The following is a 23170-nucleotide window of genomic DNA, read 5'->3' on the forward strand; positions in this document are numbered from 1 at the left end:
GAGGTGCTGGAAGCACGGAGGTGCTGAGGCACGGAGGTGCAGAGGCACGGAGGTGCTGGAAGCACGGAGGTACTGAGGCACGGAGGTACTGAGGTACTGGGATACGGGAGCTCTGGAGATCACAACCTTAGGGAGCTCAGCTAGAATGCTCACACATAGCTGTGTGTGACACAAGGAACTGGCCCAGTTTCTAACTCAGCCTCCTGATTTATACTTCCTGGTCCTTGGTGATTGGTGAGCAGGATTAGGTGATGCAGAGAGTCTCAGGCTGGCAGAGGATTGAACAACTCTGGGTCAGGTGAACAGTCACTGTCATGTGACTACTCTAGCCAAGGCTGTGATGTAGAATGAGGCCTAGCAGGCCGAGAGAACACTGAAGCCTGGACTTCTGCAAAACACAGGATGCTGGCTTTTAGACCTAAAGTTCAGATTACTGAATTCAGCCTCACACAGGAGATCACCACAGGTGGAGCTAATTAACTATTACCTCTCAGGCAGAGAACTCAGGAAAACTCAGTGCTGACAAGCTGTTTAACTCCGTGAGTGAAAAGACACAGGATCCAGGACAGATGGCAGGGGTAAGTCACCAAATATAAAACCTACAGTCAGGATTGTGACAGTATCCCCCTCTTCAAGGGTGGACTCCGGACACCCATCTTGAATCTTAGAGGAACTTGAGAAATTCATACAGAAGAATTTAGGACCTTCGTTGATGCAGATTCCAAAGGTTTAGGACTAAATTCTTTAACTACAGCGTTACTAAAAGTCTGTAAGTCATGGAACACAGGATCATTACTCTCAAAGAGCATGTTTGCACACTCCAAAGCTCTTCCTCTGAATGCCAGGAACAGATATCGAGTAACGTTGGAAGGAGTTACTGCACCTGAAGGATCAGACTCCATCCGAGAGAGAAATTGTTCAACCAGAGCGGCATATTGCAATAAATCTCCATCAAAGTAAATAGGTGGAAAACCATCAGACGAAAGCTTAGAGGATGAAACTGAAGAAAGCTTTGGCTGGACGAGTAGGACTGGATTGGATCCGAGGATACTTGAATTGGCTGGAGCCAAAGGAGACTGACCAGGCTGGTCCTGGAGTATTGCTGGACCGGCTGGAACCGGGACGGACTGACCAGGCGGAGCCTGGAGTATTGCTGGACCGTCTGGAACCGTGACGGACTGACCAGGCAGGGCCTGGAGTATTGCTGGACCGGCTGGAACCGGGACGGACTGACCAGGCAGGGCCTGGAATATTGCTGGACCGGCTGGAACCGGGACGGACTGACCAGGCAGGGCCTGGAGTATTGCTGGACCGGCTGGAACCGGGACGGACTGACCAGGCTGGGCCTGGAGTATGGCTGGACCGGCTGGAACCGGGATGGACTGAGCACTTTCTTCACGGGGCTGAACTAAGGCAGGAGCCCCCTCTTCACGGGGCTGGGCTGAGGCAAGAGCCCCCACTTCACGGGGCTGGGATGAGGCAAGAGACCCCTCTTCACGGGGCTGGGCAGCACTCTGTAGAATCTCTGGCTGGGCAGCACTCTAGAATCTCTGGCTGGGCAGCACTCTGTAGAATCTCTGGCTGGGCAGCACTCTGTAGAATCTCTGGCTGGGCAGCACTCTGTAGAATCTCTGGCTGGGCAGCACTCTGTAGAATCTCTGGCTGGGCAGCACTCTGTAGACTCTCTGGCTGGGCAGCACTCTGTAGACTCTCTGGCTGGGCAGCACTCTGAAGACTCTCTGGCTGGGCAGCACTCTGAAGACTCTCTGGCTGGGCAGCACTCTGAAGACTCTCTGGCTGGGCAGCACTCTGAAGACTCTCTGGCTGGGCAGCACTCTGAAGACTCTCTGGGGCTGGACGCTCTGAACCCCTCACTGGGGCTGGACGCTCTGAAGACGCCCCTCCTGGGGCTGGACGCTCTGAAGACGCCCCTCCTGGGGCTGTGGACACGGACTCCTCTGTGACTGTAAATGGCTTGAACATTCTTCTCTGGACACCCAACTTGGGATAAGGTCTTTTAACCACCGGACCCCAGTCATAAATTTGAGTCTCTCTCAGAAGAGTAGCCTTCTTGATACCCCCGTCAGCAGCAGAAGGATCGGATACTGTGGATGACTTGTAGACATGAGCACTATGATACTGAGATTTGTCACTATTACCTGGCTTGCGAAGAATGCAGTCTTTAACAAAATGACCAGAATTTCCACAGTAAAGACAGAGATGTAGCTCCTTACGCCGCTGACGTTCAGCTTCAGAGAGCTTGGGCCGTGGATAGCTCTGATGAAAAACTTTCCCTTGCGCAGAGGAAGAGACTCTATTAACTGAATGGGACAAAACAGGATCAACAACGTTGGTAGTATTCCTGAGGAGATCAGGCATCACAGAGAGAATACTAGGCAAAAGTTCTTGTAACTGTAGTAACATCTGGTAGAAAATCTGCAGTTGGTCAGGAGTCTTAGAGCAGAAGGTCAGAGAATCTCTGGAGAAAGAATTCCGCTGCAGACACTGTGCCAATTGATGCTGAGTCGACTCCAGACCTTCCAAGCGTCCTGCAATATTGCTTAGGAGGTCCTGCGTCAGACAAACACTTTCGGCCGGGTCCATGTGGCCAGTTCCTACTGTCATGACTAAGGTTTTGTGAACCCGGTGCTAGCGAAGTCTGCGCGGGCGACTGGAGGACTACACGAATACCACCACTGACCTGGTTTGGAAGTGTTGTGGACTCGGGGTCTCTTCCGGTGACTGGGAAGAGGAACCGCGGCAGAGATGGCCGAATCCAGGTTCTCCTCATGCAGGATGAGGTCGGCAGACAGGAAGCACGTGTGGGCGCTGAAGGTCTCCTGAAAGACAGAACTGGAAAGGCGCTGATGAATCAGTGAAGAATAACAGGTACAACTGTGCTAAAGGGCACGGGGTGCTTGGGGACACTGAGATGCTTGGAGACACTGAGGTGCTTGGAGACACTGAGGTGCTTGGAGACACTGAGGTACTTGGAGACACTGAGGTGCGTAGAGGCACTGAGGTGCGTAGAGGCACTGAGGTGCGTAGAGGCACTGAGGTGCATAGAGGCACTGAGGTGCGTAGAGACACTGAGGTGCGTAGAGACACTGGGGTGCGTAGAGACACTGAGGTGCGTAGAGGCACTGAGGTGCGTGGAGGCACTGAGGTGATTGGAGGCACTGAGGTGCGTAGAGACACTGAGGTGCGTGGAGACACTGGGGTGCGTAGAGACACTGGGGTGCGTAGAGACACTGGGGTGCTGAGGCACGGAGGTGCTGGAAGCACGGAGATGCTGAGGCATGGAGGTGCTGGAAGCACGGAGATGCTGAGGCACGGAGGTGCTGAGGCACGGAGGCACGGAGGTGCTGGAAGCACGGAGGTACTGAGGCACGGAGGTGCTGAAAGCACGGAGGTGCTGAGGCACGGAGGTACGGAGGCACGGAGGTGCTGGAAGCACGGAGGTACTGAGGCACGGAGGTGCTGAAAGCACGGAGGTGCTGAGGCACGGAGGTACGGAGGCATGGAGGTGCTGGAAGCACGGAGGTACTGAGGCACGGAGGCACGGAGGTGCTGGAAGCACGGAGGTGCTGAGGCACGGAGGTGCAGAGGCACAAAGGCACGGAGGTGCTGGAAGCACGGAGGTACTGAGGCACGGAGGTGCTGGAAGCACGGAGGTACTGAGGCACGGAGGTACTGAGGTACTGGGATACGGGAGCTCTGGAGATCACAACCTTAGGGAGCTCAGCTAGAATGCTCACACATAGCTGTGTGTGACACAAGGAACTGGCCCAGTTTCTAACTCAGCCTCCTGATTTATACTTCCTGGTCCTTGGTGATTGGTGAGCAGGATTAGGTGATGCAGAGAGTCTCAGGCTGGCAGAGGATTGAACAACTCTAGGTCAGGTGAACAGTCACTGTCATGTGACTACTCTAGCCAAGGCTGTGATGTAGAATGAGGCCTAGCAGGCCGAGAGAACACTGAAGCCTGGACTTCTGCAAAACACAGGATGCTTGCTTTTAGACCTAAAGTTCAGATTACTGAATTCAGCCTCACACAGGAGATCACCACAGGTGGAGCTAATTAACTATTACCTCTCAGGCAGAGAACTCAGGAAAACTCAGTGCTGACAAGCTGTTTAACTCCGTGAGTGAAAAGACACAGGATCCAGGACAGATGGCAGGGGTAAGTCACCAAATATAAAACCTACAGTCAGGATTGTGACAGTGGTCTTCTGACTTCCCCTCTGGGATGCCGATCGACTCCCAGCAGCAACAACAACAGCGCCAGCAGCAGTAGGCGTTACACTCAGTGATGCATCGGAGGAATCCCAGGCAGGAGAGGACTCGTCAGACTTGACAGTGACATGGCCTGCAGGACTACTGGCTTTCCTGTCTAAGGAGGATATTGACACTGAGGGAGTTGGTGGTGTGGTTTGCAGGAGCTTGGTTACAAGAGGAAGGGATTTAGTTGTCAGTGGACTGCTTTTGCTGTAACCCAAAGTTTTTGAAATTGTCAATGACTTCTGATGAATGCGCTCCAGGTGACGTATAAGGGAGGATGTTCCTAGGTGGTTAACGTCCTTACCCCTACTTATTACAGCTTGACAAAGGCAACACACGGCTTGACACCTGTTGTCCGCATTTCTGTTAAAATTATTCCACACCGAAGAGGTGATTTTTTTCTGTAATTTGACCAGGCATGTCAATGGCCATATTCGTCCCTAGGACAACAGGTGTCTCCCTGGGTGCCTGAATTAAACAAACCACCTCACCATCAGAATCCTCCTTGTCAATTTCCTCCTCTGCGCCAGCAACACCCATATCCTCATCCTGGCGTACTTCAACAGTGACATCTTCAATTTGACTATCAGGAGCTGGACTGCGGGTGCTCCTTCCAGCACTTGCAGGGGGCGTGCAAATGGTGGAAGGCGCCACCTCTTCCTGTCCAGTGTTTTGAAGGTCAGGCATCGCAACCGACACAATTGGACTCTCCTTGGGGATTTGTGATTTAGAAGAACGTACGGCTTTTGCCAGCTTAAGTCTTTTAATTTTTCTAGCGGGAGGATGAGTGCTTCCATCCCCATGTGAAGCCGAACCACTAGCCATGAACATAGGCCAGGGCCTCAGCCGTTCCTTGCCACTCCGTGTCGTAAATGGCATATTGGCAAGTTTACGCTTCTCATCAGACGCTTTTAATATTGATTTTTTGGGTCATTTTACTGAACTTTTGTTTTTTGGATTTTACATGCTCTCTACTATGACATTGGGCATCGACCTTGGCCAATCGTCTCTGCCATGACTAGTGGCAGCAGCTTCAGCACAAGGTGGAAGTGGATATTGATATTGATCTTTCCCTATTTTACCCTCCACATTTTTGTTTTCCATTTTTTAATGCATGGAATTATATGGCAGTAATAAATGAATAGCAATGGCCCACTGTACCGTACTGCTATATATATATATATATATATATATATATATACTGGTGGTCAGCAAAATTCTGCACTGTCCTCCTACTATATACTGCGCACAACTACAATGCAGCACAGATATGGATGGATAGTATACTTGATGACACAGAGGTAGAGCAATGGACTACTGTACCGTACTGCTATATATATATTGGTGGTCAGCAAAATTCTACACTGTCCTCCTACTATATACTGCGCACAACTATAATGCAGCACAGATATGGATAGTATACTTGACGACACAGAGGTAGAGCAATGGACTACTGTACCGTACTGCTATATATATACTGGTGGTCAGCAAAATTCTACACTGTACTCCTACTATATACTGCGCACAACTACAATGCAGCACAGATATGGATGGATAGTATACTTGACGACAAAGAGGTAAATATATGGACTACTGTACCGTACTGCTATATATATATATATATATATATATATATATATATATACTGGTGGTCAGCAAAATTCTGCACTGTCCTCCTACTATATACTGCGCACAACTACAATGCAGCACAGATATGGATAGTATACTTGACGACACAGAGGTAGAGCAATGGACTACTGTACCGTGCTGCTATATATATACTGGTGGTAAGAAAAATTCTGCACTGTCCTCCTACTATATACTGCGCACAACTACAATGCAGCACAGATATGGATAGTATACTTGATGACACAGAGGTAGAGCAATGGACTACTGTACCGTACTGCTATATATATATATACTGGTGGTCAGCAAAATTCTGCACTGTCCTCCTACTATATACTGCGCACAACTACAATGCAGCACAGATATGGATGGATAGTATACTTGACGACACAGAGGTAGAGAAATGGACTACTGTACTGTACTGCTATATATATACTGGTGGTCAGCAAAATTCTGCACTGTCCTCCTACTATATACTGCGCACAACTACAATGCAGCAAAGATATGGATGGATAGTATACTGTACTTGATGACACAGAGGTAGAGCAATGGACTACTGTACCGTACTGCTATATATATACTGGTGGTCAGCAAAATTATGCACTGTCCTCCTACTATATACTGCGCACAACTACAATGCAGCACTGATATGGATAGTATACTTGACGACACAGAGGTAGAGCAATGGACTACTGTACCGTACTTCTATATATATACTGGTGGTCAGCAAAATTCTGCACTGTCCTCCATCTATCTACTGTGCACAACTACAATGCAGCACAGATATGGATGGATAGTATACTTGAAGACACAGAGGTAGAGCAATGGAAAACTGTAACGTACTGCTATATATATACTTTTGGTCAGCAAAATTCTGCACTTTCCTCCTACTATATACTGCGCACAACTACAATGCAGCACAGATATGGATAGATAGTATACTTGACGACACAGAGGTAGTGCAATGGACTACTGTACCGTACTGCTATATATATACTGGTGGTCAGCAAAATTCTGCACTGTCCTCCTACTATATAATGCGCACAACTACAATGCAGCACAGATATGGATAGTATACTTGACGACACAGAGGTAGAGCAATGGACTACAGTACCGTACTGCTATATATATACTGGTGGTCAGCAAAATTCTGCACTGTCCTCCTACTATATACTGCGCACAACTACAATGCAGCACAGATATGGATAGTGTTCTTGATGACACAGAGGTAGAGCAATGGACTACTGTACCGTACTGCTATATATATACTGGTGGTCAGCAAAATTCTGCACTGTCCTCCTACTATATACTACTCACAACTACAATGCAGCACAGATATGGATAGTATACTTGACGACACAGAGGTAGAGCAATGGACTACTGTACCGTACTGCTATATATATACTGGTGATCAGCAAAATTCTGCACTGTCCTCCTACTATATACTGCGCACAACTACAATGCAGCACAGATATGGATGGATAGTATACTTGACGACACAGAGGTAGAGCAATGGACTACTGTAATGTACTGCTATATATATACTGGTGGTCATCAAAATTATGCACTGTCCTCCTACTATATACTGCGCACAACTACAATGCAGCACAGATATGGATGGATAGTATACTTGACGACACAGAGGTAGTGCAATGGACTACTGTACCGTACTGCTATATATATACTGGTGGTCATCAAAATTCTGCACTGTCCTCCTACTATATACTGCGCACAACTACAATGCAGCACAGATATGGTTAGTATACTTGACGACACAGAGGTAGAGCAATGGACTACTGTACCGTACTGCTATATATATACTGGTGGTCAGCAAAATTCTGCACTGTCCTCCTACTATATACTGCGCACAACTACAATGCAGCATAGATATGGATGGATAGTATACTTGATGACGCAGAGGTAGAGCAATGGACTACTCTACCGTACTGCTTTATATATACTGGTGGTCAGCAAAATTCTGCACTGTCCTCCTACTATATACTGTGCACAACTACAATGCAGCACAGATATGGATAGTATACTTGACGACACAGAGGTAGAGCAATGGACTACTGTACCGTACTGCTATATATATACTGGTGGTCAGTAAAATTCTGCACTGTCCTCCTACTATATACTGCGCACAACTACAATGCAGCACAGATATGGATAGTACACTTGATGACACAGAGGTAGAGCAATGGACTACTGTACCGTACTGCTATATATATACTGGTGGTCAGCAAAATTCTGCACTGTCCTCCTTCTACATACTGCGCACAACTATAATGCAGCACAGATATGGATGGATAGTATACTTGACGACACAGAGGTAGAGCAATGGACTACTGTACCATAATGCTATATATATACTGGTGGTCAGCAAAATTCTGCACTGTCCTCCTACTATATATTGCGCACAACTACAATGCAGCACAGATATGGATAGTACACTTGACGACACAGAGGTAGAGCAATGGACTACTGTACCGTACTGCTATATATATACTGGTTGTCAGCAAAATTCTTCACTGTCCTCCTACTATATACTGCGCACAACTACAATGCAGCACAGATATGGATGGATAGTATACTTGACGACACAGAGGTAGAGCAATGGACTACTGTAATGTACTGCTATATATATACTGGTGGTCAGCAAAATTCTGCACTGTCCTCCTACTATATACTGCGCACAACTACAATGCAGCACAGATATGGATGGATAGTATACTTGACGACACAGAGGTAGAGCAATGGACTACTGTAATATACTGCTATATATATACTGGTGGTCAGCAAAATTCTGCACTGTCCTCCTATATATTGCGCACAACTACAATGCAGCACAGATATGGATGGATAGTATACTTGACGACACATAGGTAGTGCAATGGACTACTGTACCGTACTGCTATATATATACTGGTGGTCAGCAAAATTCTGCACTGTCCTCCTTCTATATACTGCGCACAACTACAATGCAGCACAGATATGGATGGATAGTATACTTGACGACACAGAGGTAGAGCAATGGACTACTGTATCGTACTGCTATATATATACTGGTGGTCAGCAAAATTCTGCACTGTCCTCCTACTATATACTGCGCACAACTACAATGCAGCAAAGATATGGATAGTATACTTGACGACACAGAGGTAGAGCAATGGACTACTGTACCCTACTGCTATATATATACTGGTGGTCAGCAAAATTCTTCACTGTCCTCTTACTATAAACTGCGTACAACTACAATGCAGCACAGATATAGATGGATAGTATACTTGATGACACAGAGGTAGAGCAATGGACTACTGTACCGTACTGTTATATATATCTTGGTGGTCAGCAAAATTCTGCACTGTCCTCCTACTATATACTGCTCACAACTACAATGCAGCACAGATATGGATAGTATACTTGACGACACAGAGGTAGAGCAATGGACTACTGTACCATACTGCTATATATAAACTGGTGGTCAGCAAAATTCTGCACTGTCCTCCTACTATATACTGCGCACAACTACAATGCAGCACAGATATGGATAGTGTTCTTGATGACACAGAGGTAGAGCAATGGACTACTGTACCGTACTGCTATATATATTCTGGTGGTCAACAAAATTCTGCACTGTCCTCCTACTATATACTACGCACAACTACAATGCAGCACAGATATGGATAGTATACTTGATGACACAGAGGTAGAGCAATGGATTACTGTACTGTACTGCTATATATATACTGGTGGTCAGCAAAATTCTTCACTGTCCTCTTACTATATACTGCGCACAACTACAATGCAGCACAGATATGGATGGATAGTATACTTGACGACACAGAGGTAGAGCAATGGACTACTGTACCGTACTGCTATATATATACTGGTGGTCAGCAAAATTCTACACTGTCCTCCTACTATATACTGCGCACAACTACAATGCAGCACAGACATGGATGGTATACTTGACGACACAGAGGTAGAGCAATGGACTACTGTACCGTACTGCTATATATATACTGGTGGTCAGCAAAATTCTGCACTGTCATCCTACTATATACTGCGCACAACTAAAATGCAGCACAGGTATGGATGCATAGTATACTTGACAACACAGAGGTAGAGCAGTGGACTACTGTACCGTGCTGCTATATATATACTGGTGGTCACAGCAACATTCTGCACTGTCCCCTCCTACTATATACTGCGCATAACTAAAATGCAGCACAGGTATGGATGCATAGTATACTTGACGATACAGAGGTAGAGCAGTGGACTACTGTACCATACTGCTATATATATACTGGTGGACACAGTAACATTCTGCACTGTCCCCTCCTACTATATACTGTGCACAACTAAAGTGCAGCACAGGTATGGATGCATAGTATACTTGACGACACAGAGGTAGAGCAGTGGACTACTGTACCGTACTGCTATATATATACTTGTGGTCACAGCAACATTCTGCACTGTTCCCTCCTACTATATACTTTGCACAAGTGAAATGCAGCACAGGTATGGATGCATAGTGTACTTGACGACACAGAGGTAGAGCAGTGGACTACTGTACCGTACTGCTTTATATATACTGGTGGTCACAGCAACATTCTGCACTGTCCCCTCCTACTATATACTGTGCACAACTAAAATGCAGCACAGGTATGGATGCATAGTATACTTGATGACACAGAGGTAGAGCAGTGGACTACTGTACCGTACTGCTATATATATACTGGTGGTCACAGCAACATTCTGCACTGTCCCCTCCTACTATATACTGCACACAACTAAAATGCAGCATAGGTATGGATGCATAGTATACTTGACGACACAGAGCTAGAGCAGTGGACTACTGTACTGTACTGCTATATATATACTGGTGGTCACAGCAACATTCTGTACTGTCCCCTCCTACTATATACTGTGCACAAGTAAAATGCAGCACAGGTATGGATGCATAGTATACTTGACGACACAGAGGTAGAGCAGTGGGCTACTGTACCATACTGCTATATATATACTGGTGGTCACAGCAACATTCTGCACTGTCCCCTCCTACTATATACTGCACACAACTAAAATGCAGCACAGGTATGGATGCATAGTATACTTGACGACACAGAGGCAGAGCAGTGGACTACTGTACCGTACTGCTATATATATACTGGTGGTCACAGCAACATTCTGCACTGTCCCCTCCTACTATATACTGCGCACAACTAAAATGCAGCACAGGTATGGATACATAGTATACTTGACGACACAGAGGTAGAGCAGTGGACTACTGTACCGTACTGCTATATATATACTGGGGGTTCACTACGGCTGGCCGGCGGTCGGGCTCCCGGCGACCAGCATCCCGGCGCCGGGAGCCCGACCGCCGGCTTACCGACAGCTTGGCGAGTGCAAATGAGCCCCTTGCGGGCTCGCTGCGCTCGCCACACTACGGGCACGGTGGCGCGCTACGCGCGCCACACTATTTTATTCTCCCTCTATGGGGGTCGTGGACCCCCACGAGGGAAAATAAGTGTCGGTATGCCGGCGGTCGGGCTCCCGGCGCCGGTATACTGAGCGCCGGGAGCCCGACCGCCGGCAAACATAAGACCACCCATATACTGGTGGTCACAGCAACATTCTGCACTGTCCCCTCCTACTATATACTGCGCACAACTAAAATGCAGCACAGGTATGGATGCATAGTATACTTGACGACACAGAGGTAGAGCAGTGGACTACTGTACCGTACTGCTATAATACTGGTGGTCACTAGTCAACAAAATTCTGCACTGTCCTCCTACTATATACTACAATGCAGCACAGATATGGAGCGTTTTTCAGGCAGAGAACGTAGATATTTTCAGCACACTGAGCACAGATATTTGCAAGCACACTGAGCACAGATATTTGCAGCACACTGTGCAGATATTTGCAGCACACTGAACACAGAAATTGAGAGAACGCAGCCACGTCCTCTCGCTATCATCTCCAAAGCACGAGTGAAAATGGCGGCGACGCGCGGCTCCTTATATAGAATACGAATCTCTCGAGAATCCGACAGCGGGAAGATGACGTTCGGGAGCGCTCGGGTTAACCAAGCAAGGCGGGAAGATTTGAGTCTGCCTCGGAACCGTGTAAAATGGGTGAAGTTCGGGGGGGTTCGGATCCCGAGGTACCGAACCCGCTCATCACTAATTTTGGATATCGGATTTTTCTGTATTTTGGAATAATTGCATACCATAATGAGATATCATGGCGATGGGACCCAAGTCTGCATCAGTCAAAGTGTGTGTACATTCACACAATTCTTTTATGTTTCATATACACCTTATACACACAGCCAGAAGGTCGTTTAATACAATATTTATAATAACTTTTTGTATTAAACAAAGTTTGTGTACATTGAGCCATCAGACAACAAAGGTTTCACTATCTCAGTCTCACTCCAAAAATTCCGTATTTCGGAATATTTGGATATGGGATACTCAACCTATATATATATATATATATATATATATATATATATATATATAAAGGAACCAGTAGTACAGCACTCAACTGTCTTTAATTGGACACTCATGACAACTATTTTTTAAGTAGCTGGCATGAGTGTCCAATTATTGCAAGCTGAGTACGACACTTCTGTTTGTTCTTTTGGTAAAGTTGGTGAGGGCACCAGTTTTTACCTTTATGCTTTTGCTGAGTGCTGGTCTAGGCAGGGGCGTAGGGAGTGTGGAGCAAGTGGAGCTTGAGCTCCAGGCGCTGCTGGGGACAGAAGGCGCCGGCTTCCTTTCACAACTGAGAGCTGGGATCTCGGGGTAGGAGGAGATGACTAGAAGAGAGGGAAAGGGTGGCCACCACACTGCCTGCATGTACCATGTCACTGATTGCAGTGCAGAGAGTCCAGTGCAGTGTATTGTGATGTGTTGTTAGGGAAGTCGGGAAGTTTGGAGGCTTCAATAAATAGTGGAAAACTGCTCTAATCAAGCTGGTAACAATCCCCAGGTGCTGCGGGAGGGGGTTACTCTAGACAAGAAATACAAAAGGGATTTTTCCCACGCACTCTGCTGGCTGTTAGTAAGAAGAGCTATATACTATGTAATAATAGGAAATTTAGAGCTCTTCGTTACATATGTTTTGCAAAAGATATGATAAGCCTCCAGGCCACTTCACGGCTGCTCTATTACTGGAGGTCCCTATCTAAGCATAGGTCCAGGGCTTGGACCCCACAAAGTCGGCTCAGGCCCGACCACCCCAGGGCAGCACACCATTGAAATACTAAAGTGTTAATATGTGTTAAGAAAGAAGCAGAAGCTATGGGTTAGAAAGTGCTACAAAAATAAGGGTGTTAATAAAATACTCAAAAGAGTAATGTTAGTGAAAAAATAGGAGTGTTACATAAGTGCTAAATAAATAATATGGCATGCTACCCCAAGGTGGCCCAGCCCCACCAGACCCGGGGGGTACCACTCCCCAAACCCATACACAGCATAATAATAATAACATCCACTATGGGTCATACAATTGCTTAATGTATGGCCACATGATAATGGCACATACAGAACATATCCAGATTGAGAGCTAGTTTACCTGGAGGCACCCCTGTATTCTCCAAATGGCACCACAGGACCCAGCATGCCCTCCTAATGCTGGCTCCATCTATGCCTCTCTGAACTGCAATAAATAGTGGAAAACTGCTCTAATCAAGCTGGTAACAATCCCCAGGTGCTGCGGGAGGGGGTTACTCTAGACAAGAAATACAAAAGGGATTTTTCCCACGCACTCTGCTGGCTGTTAGTAAGAAGAGCTATATACTATGTAATAATAGGAAATTTAGAGCTCTTCGTTACATATGTTTTGCAAAAGATATGATAAGCCTCCAGGCCACTTCACGGCTGCTCTATTACTGGAGGTCCCTATCTAAGCATAGGTCCAGGGCTTGGACCCCACAAAGTCGGCTCAGGCCCGACCACCCCAGGGCAGCACACCATTGAAATACTAAAGTGTTAATATGTGTTAAGAAAGAAGCAGAAGCTATGGGTTAGAAAGTGCTACAAAAATAAGGGTGTTAATAAAATACTCAAAAGAGTAATGTTAGTGAAAAAATAGGAGTGTTACATAAGTGCTAAATAAATAATATGGCATGCTACCCCAAGGTGGCCCAGCCCCACCAGACCCGGGGGGTACCACTCCCCAAACCCATACACAGCATAATAATAATAACATCCACTATGGGTCATACAATTGCTTAATGTATGGCCACATGATAATGGCACATACAGAACATATCCAGATTGAGAGCTAGTTTACCTGGAGGCACCCCTGTATTCTCCAAATGGCACCACAGGACCCAGCATGCCCTCCTAATGCTGGCTCCATCTATGCCTCTCTGAACTGCAATAAATAGTGGGAAAACTGCTCTAATCAAGCTGGTAACAATCCCCAGGTGCTGCGGGAGGGGGTTACTCTAGACAAGAAATACAAAAGGGATTTTTCCCACGCACTCTGCTGGCTGTTAGTAAGAAGAGCTATATACTATGTAATAATGGGAAATTTAGAGCTCTTCGTTACATATGTTTTGCAAAAGATATGATAAGCCTCCAGGCCACTTCACGGCTGCTCTATTACTGGAGGTCCCTATCTAAGCATAGGTCCAGGGCTTGGACCCCACAAAGTCGGCTCAGGCCCGACCACCCCAGGGCAGCACACCATTGAAATACTAAAGTGTTAATATGTGTTAAGAAAGAAGCAGAAGCTATGGGTTAGAAAGTGCTACAAAAATAAGGGTGTTAATAAAATACTCAAAAGAGTAATGTTAGTGAAAAAATAGGAGTGTTACATAAGTGCTAAATAAATAATATGGCATGCTACCCCAAGGTGGCCCAGCCCCACCAGACCCGGGGGGTACCACTCCCCAAACCCATACACAGCATAATAATAATAACATCCACTATGGGTCATACAATTGCTTAATGTATGGCCACATGATAATGGCACATACAGAACATATCCAGATTGAGAGCTAGTTTACCTGGAGGCACCCCTGTATTCTCCAAATGGCACCACAGGACCCAGCATGCCCTCCTAATGCTGGCTCCATCTATGCCTCTCTGAACTGCAATAAATAGTGGAAAACTGCTCTAATCAAGCTGGTAACAATCCCCAGGTGCTGCGGGAGGGGGTTACTCTAGACAAGAAATACAAAAGGGATTTTTCCCACGCACTCTGCTGGCTGTTAGTAAGAAGAGCTATATACTATGTAATAATAGGAAATTTAGAGCTCTTCGTTACATATGTTTTGCAAAAGATATGATAAGCCTCCAGGCCACTTCACGGCTGCTCTATTACTGGAGGTCCCTATCTAAGCATAGGTCCAGGGCTTGGACCCCACAAAGTCGGCTCAGGCCCGACCACCCCAGGGCAGCACACCATTGAAATACTAAAGTGTTAATATGTGTTAAGAAAGAAGCAGAAGCTATGGGTTAGAAAGTGCTACAAAAATAAGGGTGTTAATAAAATACTCAAAAGAGTAATGTTAGTGAAAAAATAGGAGTGTTACATAAGTGCTAAATAAATAATATGGCATGCTACCCCAAGGTGGCCCAGCCCCACCAGACCCGGGGGGTACCACTCCCCAAACCCATACACAGCATAATAATAATAACATCCACTATGGGTCATACAATTGCTTAATGTATGGCCACATGATAATGGCACATACAGAACATATCCAGATTGAGAGCTAGTTTACCTGGAGGCACCCCTGTATTCTCCAAATGGCACCACAGGACCCAGCATGCCCTCCTAATGCTGGCTCCATCTATGCCTCTCTGAACTGCAATAAATAGTGGAAAACTGCTCTAATCAAGCTGGTAACAATCCCCAGGTGCTGCGGGAGGGGGTTACTCTAGACAAGAAATACAAAAGGGATTTTTCCCACGCACTCTGCTGGCTGTTAGTAAGAAGAGCTATATACTATGTAATAATAGGAAATTTAGAGCTCTTCGTTACATATGTTTTGCAAAAGATATGATAAGCCTCCAGGCCACTTCACGGCTGCTCTATTACTGGAGGTCCCTATCTAAGCATAGGTCCAGGGCTTGGACCCCACAAAGTCGGCTCAGGCCCGACCACCCCAGGGCAGCACACCATTGAAATACTAAAGTGTTAATATGTGTTAAGAAAGAAGCAGAAGCTATGGGTTAGAAAGTGCTACAAAAATAAGGGTGTTAATAAAATACTCAAAAGAGTAATGTTAGTGAAAAAATAGGAGTGTTACATAAGTGCTAAATAAATAATATGGCATGCTACCCCAAGGTGGCCCAGCCCCACCAGACCCGGGGGGTACCACTCCCCAAACCCATACACAGCATAATAATAATAACATCCACTATGGGTCATACAATTGCTTAATGTATGGCCACATGATAATGGCACATACAGAACATATCCAGATTGAGAGCTAGTTTACCTGGAGGCACCCCTGTATTCTCCAAATGGCACCACAGGACCCAGCATGCCCTCCTAATGCTGGCTCCATCTATGCCTCTCTGAACTGCAATAAATAGTGGAAAACTGCTCTAATCAAGCTGGTAACAATCCCCAGGTGCTGCGGGAGGGGGTTACTCTAGACAAGAAATACAAAAGGGATTTTTCCCACGCACTCTGCTGGCTGTTAGTAAGAAGAGCTATATACTATGTAATAATAGGAAATTTAGAGCTCTTCGTTACATATGTTTTGCAAAAGATATGATAAGCCTCCAGGCCACTTCACGGCTGCTCTATTACTGGAGGTCCCTATCTAAGCATAGGTCCAGGGCTTGGACCCCACAAAGTCGGCTCAGGCCCGACCACCCCAGGGCAGCACACCATTGAAATACTAAAGTGTTAATATGTGTTAAGAAAGAAGCAGAAGCTATGGGTTAGAAAGTGCTACAAAAATAAGGGTGTTAATAAAATACTCAAAAGAGTAATGTTAGTGAAAAAATAGGAGTGTTACATAAGTGCTAAATAAATAATATGGCATGCTACCCCAAGGTGGCCCAGCCCCACCAGACCCGGGGGGTACCACTCCCCAAACCCATACACAGCATAATAATAATAACATCCACTATGGGTCATACAATTGCTTAATGTATGGCCACATGATAATGGCACATACAGAACATATCCAGATTGAGAGCTAGTTTACCTGGAGGCACCCCTGTATTCTCCAAATGGCACCACAGGACCCAGCATGCCCTCCTAATGCTGGCTCCATCTATGCCTCTCTGAACTGCAATAAATAGTGGAAAACTGCTCTAATCAAGCTGGTAACAATCCCCAGGTGCTGCGGGAGGGGGTTACTCTAGACAAGAAATACAAAAGGGATTTTTCCCACGCACTCTGCTGGCTGTTAGTAAGAAGAGCTATATACTATGTAATAATAGGAAATTTAGAGCTCTTCGTTACATATGTTTTGCAAAAGATATGATAAGCCTCCAGGCCACTTCACGGCTGCTCTATTACTGGAGGTCCCTATCTAAGCATAGGTCCAGGGCTTGGACCCCACAAAGTCGGCTCAGGCCCGACCACCCCAGGGCAGCACACCATTGAAATACTAAAGTGTTAATATGTGTTAAGAAAGAAGCAGAAGCTATGGGTTAGAAAGTGCTACAAAAATAAGGGTGTTAATAAAATACTCAAAAGAGTAATGTTAGTGAAAAAATAGGAGTGTTACATAAGTGCTAAATAAATAATATGGCATGCTACCCCAAGGTGGCCCAGCCCCACCAGACCCGGGGGGTACCACTCCCCAAACCCATACACAGCATAATAATAATAACATCCACTATGGGTCATACAATTGCTTAATGTATGGCCACATGATAATGGCACATACAGAACATATCCAGATTGAGAGCTAGTTTACCTGGAGGCACCCCTGTATTCTCCAAATGACACCACAGGACCCAGCATGCCCTCCTAATGCTGGCTCCATCTATGCCTCTCTGAACTGCAATAAATAGTGGAAAACTGCTCTAATCAAGCTGGTAACAATCCCCAGGTGCTGCGGGAGGGGGTTACTCTAGACAAGAAATACAAAAGGGATTTTTCCCACGCACTCTGCTGGCTGTTAGTAAGAAGAGCTATATACTATGTAATAATAGGAAATTTAGAGCTCTTCGTTACATATGTTTTGCAAAAGATATGATAAGCCTCCAGGCCACTTCACGGCTGCTCTATTACTGGAGGTCCCTATCTAAGCATAGGTCCAGGGCTTGGACCCCACAAAGTCGGCTCAGGCCCGACCACCCCAGGGCAGCACACCATTGAAATACTAAAGTGTTAATATGTGTTAAGAAAGAAGCAGAAGCTATGGGTTAGAAAGTGCTACAAAAATAAGGGTGTTAATAAAATACTCAAAAGAGTAATGTTAGTGAAAAAATAGGAGTGTTACATAAGTGCTAAATAAATAATATGGCATGCTACCCCAAGGTGGCCCAGCCCCACCAGACCCGGGGGGTACCACTCCCCAAACCCATACACAGCATAATAATAATAACATCCACTATGGGTCATACAATTGCTTAATGTATGGCCACATGATAATGGCACATACAGAACATATCCAGATTGAGAGCTAGTTTACCTGGAGGCACCCCTGTATTCTCCAAATGGCACCACAGGACCCAGCATGCCCTCCTAATGCTGGCTCCATCTATGCCTCTCTGAACTGCAATAAATAGTGGAAAACTGCTCTAATCAAGCTGGTAACAATCCCCAGGTGCTGCGGGAGGGGGTTACTCTAGACAAGAAATACAAAAGGGATTTTTCCCACGCACTCTGCTGGCTGTTAGTAAGAAGAGCTATATACTATGTAATAATAGGAAATTTAGAGCTCTTCGTTACATATGTTTTGCAAAAGATATGATAAGCCTCCAGGCCACTTCACGGCTGCTCTATTACTGGAGGTCCCTATCTAAGCATAGGTCCAGGGCTTGGACCCCACAAAGTTGGCTCAGGCCCGACCACCCCAGGGCAGCACACCATTGAAATACTAAAGTGTTAATATGTGTTAAGAAAGAAGCAGAAGCTATGGGTTAGAAAGTGCTACAAAAATAAGGGTGTTAATAAAATACTCAAAAGAGTAATGTTAGTGAAAAAATAGGAGTGTTACATAAGTGCTAAATAAATAATATGGCATGCTACCCCAAGGTGGCCCAGCCCCACCAGACCCGGGGGGTACCACTCCCCAAACCCATACACAGCATAATAATAATAACATCCACTATGGGTCATACAATTGCTTAATGTATGGCCACATGATAATGGCACATACAGAACATATCCAGATTGAGAGCTAGTTTACCTGGAGGCACCCCTGTATTCTCCAAATGGCACCACAGGACCCAGCATGCCCTCCTAATGCTGGCTCCATCTATGCCTCTCTGAACTGCAATAAATAGTGGAAAACTGCTCTAATCAAGCTGGTAACAATCCCCAGGTGCTGCGGGAGGGGGTTACTCTAGACAAGAAATACAAAAGGGATTTTTCCCACGCACTCTGCTGGCTGTTAGTAAGAAGAGCTATATACTATGTAATAATAGGAAATTTAGAGCTCTTCGTTACATATGTTTTGCAAAAGATATGATAAGCCTCCAGGCCACTTCACGGCTGCTCTATTACTGGAGGTCCCTATCTAAGCATAGGTCCAGGGCTTGGACCCCACAAAGTCGGCTCAGGCCCGACCACCCCAGGGCAGCACACCATTGAAATACTAAAGTGTTAATATGTGTTAAGAAAGAAGCAGAAGCTATGGGTTAGAAAGTGCTACAAAAATAAGGGTGTTAATAAAATACTCAAAAGAGTAATGTTAGTGAAAAAATAGGAGTGTTACATAAGTGCTAAATAAATAATATGGCATGCTACCCCAAGGTGGCCCAGCCCCACCAGACCCGGGGGGTACCACTCCCCAAACCCATACACAGCATAATAATAATAACATCCACTATGGGTCATACAATTGCTTAATGTATGGCCACATGATAATGGCACATACAGAACATATCCAGATTGAGAGCTAGTTTACCTGGAGGCACCCCTGTATTCTCCAAATGGCACCACAGGACCCAGCATGCCCTCCTAATGCTGGCTCCATCTATGCCTCTCTGAACTGCAATAAATAGTGGAAAACTGCTCTAATCAAGCTGGTAACAATCCCCAGGTGCTGCGGGAGGGGGTTACTCTAGACAAGAAATACAAAAGGGATTTTTCCCACGCACTCTGCTGGCTGTTAGTAAGAAGAGCTATATACTATGTAATAATAGGAAATTTAGAGCTCTTCGTTACATATGTTTTGCAAAAGATATGATAAGCCTCCAGGCCACTTCACGGCTGCTCTATTACTGGAGGTCCCTATCTAAGCATAGGTCCAGGGCTTGGACCCCACAAAGTCGGCTCAGGCCCGACCACCCCAGGGCAGCACACCATTGAAATACTAAAGTGTTAATATGTGTTAAGAAAGAAGCAGAAGCTATGGGTTAGAAAGTGCTACAAAAATAAGGGTGTTAATAAAATACTCAAAAGAGTAATGTTAGTGAAAAAATAGGAGTGTTACATAAGTGCTAAATAAATAATATGGCATGCTACCCCAAGGTGGCCCAGCCCCACCAGACCCGGGGGGTACCACTCCCCAAACCCATACACAGCATAATAATAATAACATCCACTATGGGTCATACAATTGCTTAATGTATGGCCACATGATAATGGCACATACAGAACATATCCAGATTGAGAGCTAGTTTACCTGGAGGCACCCCTGTATTCTCCAAATGGCACCACAGGACCCAGCATGCCCTCCTAATGCTGGCTCCATCTATGCCTCTCTGAACTGCAATAAATAGTGGAAAACTGCTCTAATCAAGCTGGTAACAATCCCCAGGTGCTGCGGGAGGGGGTTACTCTAGACAAGAAATACAAAAGGGATTTTTCCCACGCACTCTGCTGGCTGTTAGTAAGAAGAGCTATATACTATGTAATAATAGGAAATTTAGAGCTCTTCGTTACATATGTTTTGCAAAAGATATGATAAGCCTCCAGGCCACTTCACGGCTGCTCTATTACTGGAGGTCCCTATCTAAGCATAGGTCCAGGGCTTGGACCCCACAAAGTCGGCTCAGGCCCGACCACCCCAGGGCAGCACACCATTGAAATACTAAAGTGTTAATATGTGTTAAGAAAGAAGCAGAAGCTATGGGTTAGAAAGTGCTACAAAAATAAGGGTGTTAATAAAATACTCAAAAGAGTAATGTTAGTGAAAAAATAGGAGTGTTACATAAGTGCTAAATAAATAATATGGCATGCTACCCCAAGGTGGCCCAGCCCCACCAGACCCGGGGGGTACCACTCCCCAAACCCATACACAGCATAATAATAATAACATCCACTATGGGTCATACAATTGCTTAATGTATGGCCACATGATAATGGCACATACAGAACATATCCAGATTGAGAGCTAGTTTACCTGGAGGCACCCCTGTATTCTCCAAATGGCACCACAGGACCCAGCATGCCCTCCTAATGCTGGCTCCATCTATGCCTCTCTGAACTGCAATAAATAGTGGAAAACTGCTCTAATCAAGCTGGTAACAATCCCCAGGTGCTGCGGGAGGGGGTTACTCTAGACAAGAAATACAAAAGGGATTTTTCCCACGCACTCTGCTGGCTGTTAGTAAGAAGAGCTATATACTATGTAATAATAGGAAATTTAGAGCTCTTCGTTACATATGTTTTGCAAAAGATATGATAAGCCTCCAGGCCACTTCACGGCTGCTCTATTACTGGAGGTCCCTATCTAAGCATAGGTCCAGGGCTTGGACCCCACAAAGTCGGCTCAGGCCCGACCACCCCAGGGCAGCACACCATTGAAATACTAAAGTGTTAATATGTGTTAAGAAAGAAGCAGAAGCTATGGGTTAGAAAGTGCTACAAAAATAAGGGTGTTAATAAAATACTCAAAAGAGTAATGTTAGTGAAAAAATAGGAGTGTTACATAAGTGCTAAATAAATAATATGGCATGCTACCCCAAGGTGGCCCAGCCCCACCAGACCCGGGGGGTACCACTCCCCAAACCCATACACAGCATAATAATAATAACATCCACTATGGGTCATACAATTGCTTAATGTATGGCCACATGATAATGGCACATACAGAACATATCCAGATTGAGAGCTAGTTTACCTGGAGGCACCCCTGTATTCTCCAAATGGCACCACAGGACCCAGCATGCCCTCCTAATGCTGGCTCCATCTATGCCTCTCTGAACTGCAATAAATAGTGGAAAACTGCTCTAATCAAGCTGGTAACAATCCCCAGGTGCTGCGGGAGGGGGTTACTCTAGACAAGAAATACAAAAGGGATTTTTCCCACGCACTCTGCTGGCTGTTAGTAAGAAGAGCTATATACTATGTAATAATAGGAAATTTAGAGCTCTTCGTTACATATGTTTTGCAAAAGATATGATAAGCCTCCAGGCCACTTCACGGCTGCTCTATTACTGGAGGTCCCTATCTAAGCATAGGTCCAGGGCTTGGACCCCACAAAGTCGGCTCAGGCCCGACCACCCCAGGGCAGCACACCATTGAAATACTAAAGTGTTAATATGTGTTAAGAAAGAAGCAGAAGCTATGGGTTAGAAAGTGCTACAAAAATAAGGGTGTTAATAAAATACTCAAAAGAGTAATGTTAGTGAAAAAATAGGAGTGTTACATAAGTGCTAAATAAATAATATGGCATGCTACCCCAAGGTGGCCCAGCCCCACCAGACCCGGGGGGTACCACTCCCCAAACCCATACACAGCATAATAATAATAACATCCACTATGGGTCATACAATTGCTTAATGTATGGCCACATGATAATGGCACATACAGAACATATCCAGATTGAGAGCTAGTTTACCTGGAGGCACCCCTGTATTCTCCAAATGGCACCACAGGACCCAGCATGCCCTCCTAATGCTGGCTCCATCTATGCCTCTCTGAACTGCAATAAATAGTGGAAAACTGCTCTAATCAAGCTGGTAACAATCCCCAGGTGCTGCGGGAGGGGGTTACTCTAGACAAGAAATACAAAAGGGATTTTTCCCACGCACTCTGCTGGCTGTTAGTAAGAAGAGCTATATACTATGTAATAATAGGAAATTTAGAGCTCTTCGTTACATATGTTTTGCAAAAGATATGATAAGCCTCCAGGCCACTTCACGGC

The sequence above is a fragment of the Pseudophryne corroboree genome, chromosome 3, assembly GCF_028390025.1.
Source record: "Pseudophryne corroboree isolate aPseCor3 chromosome 3, aPseCor3.hap2, whole genome shotgun sequence".
NCBI classification, from domain to species: domain Eukaryota; kingdom Metazoa; phylum Chordata; class Amphibia; order Anura; family Myobatrachidae; genus Pseudophryne; species Pseudophryne corroboree.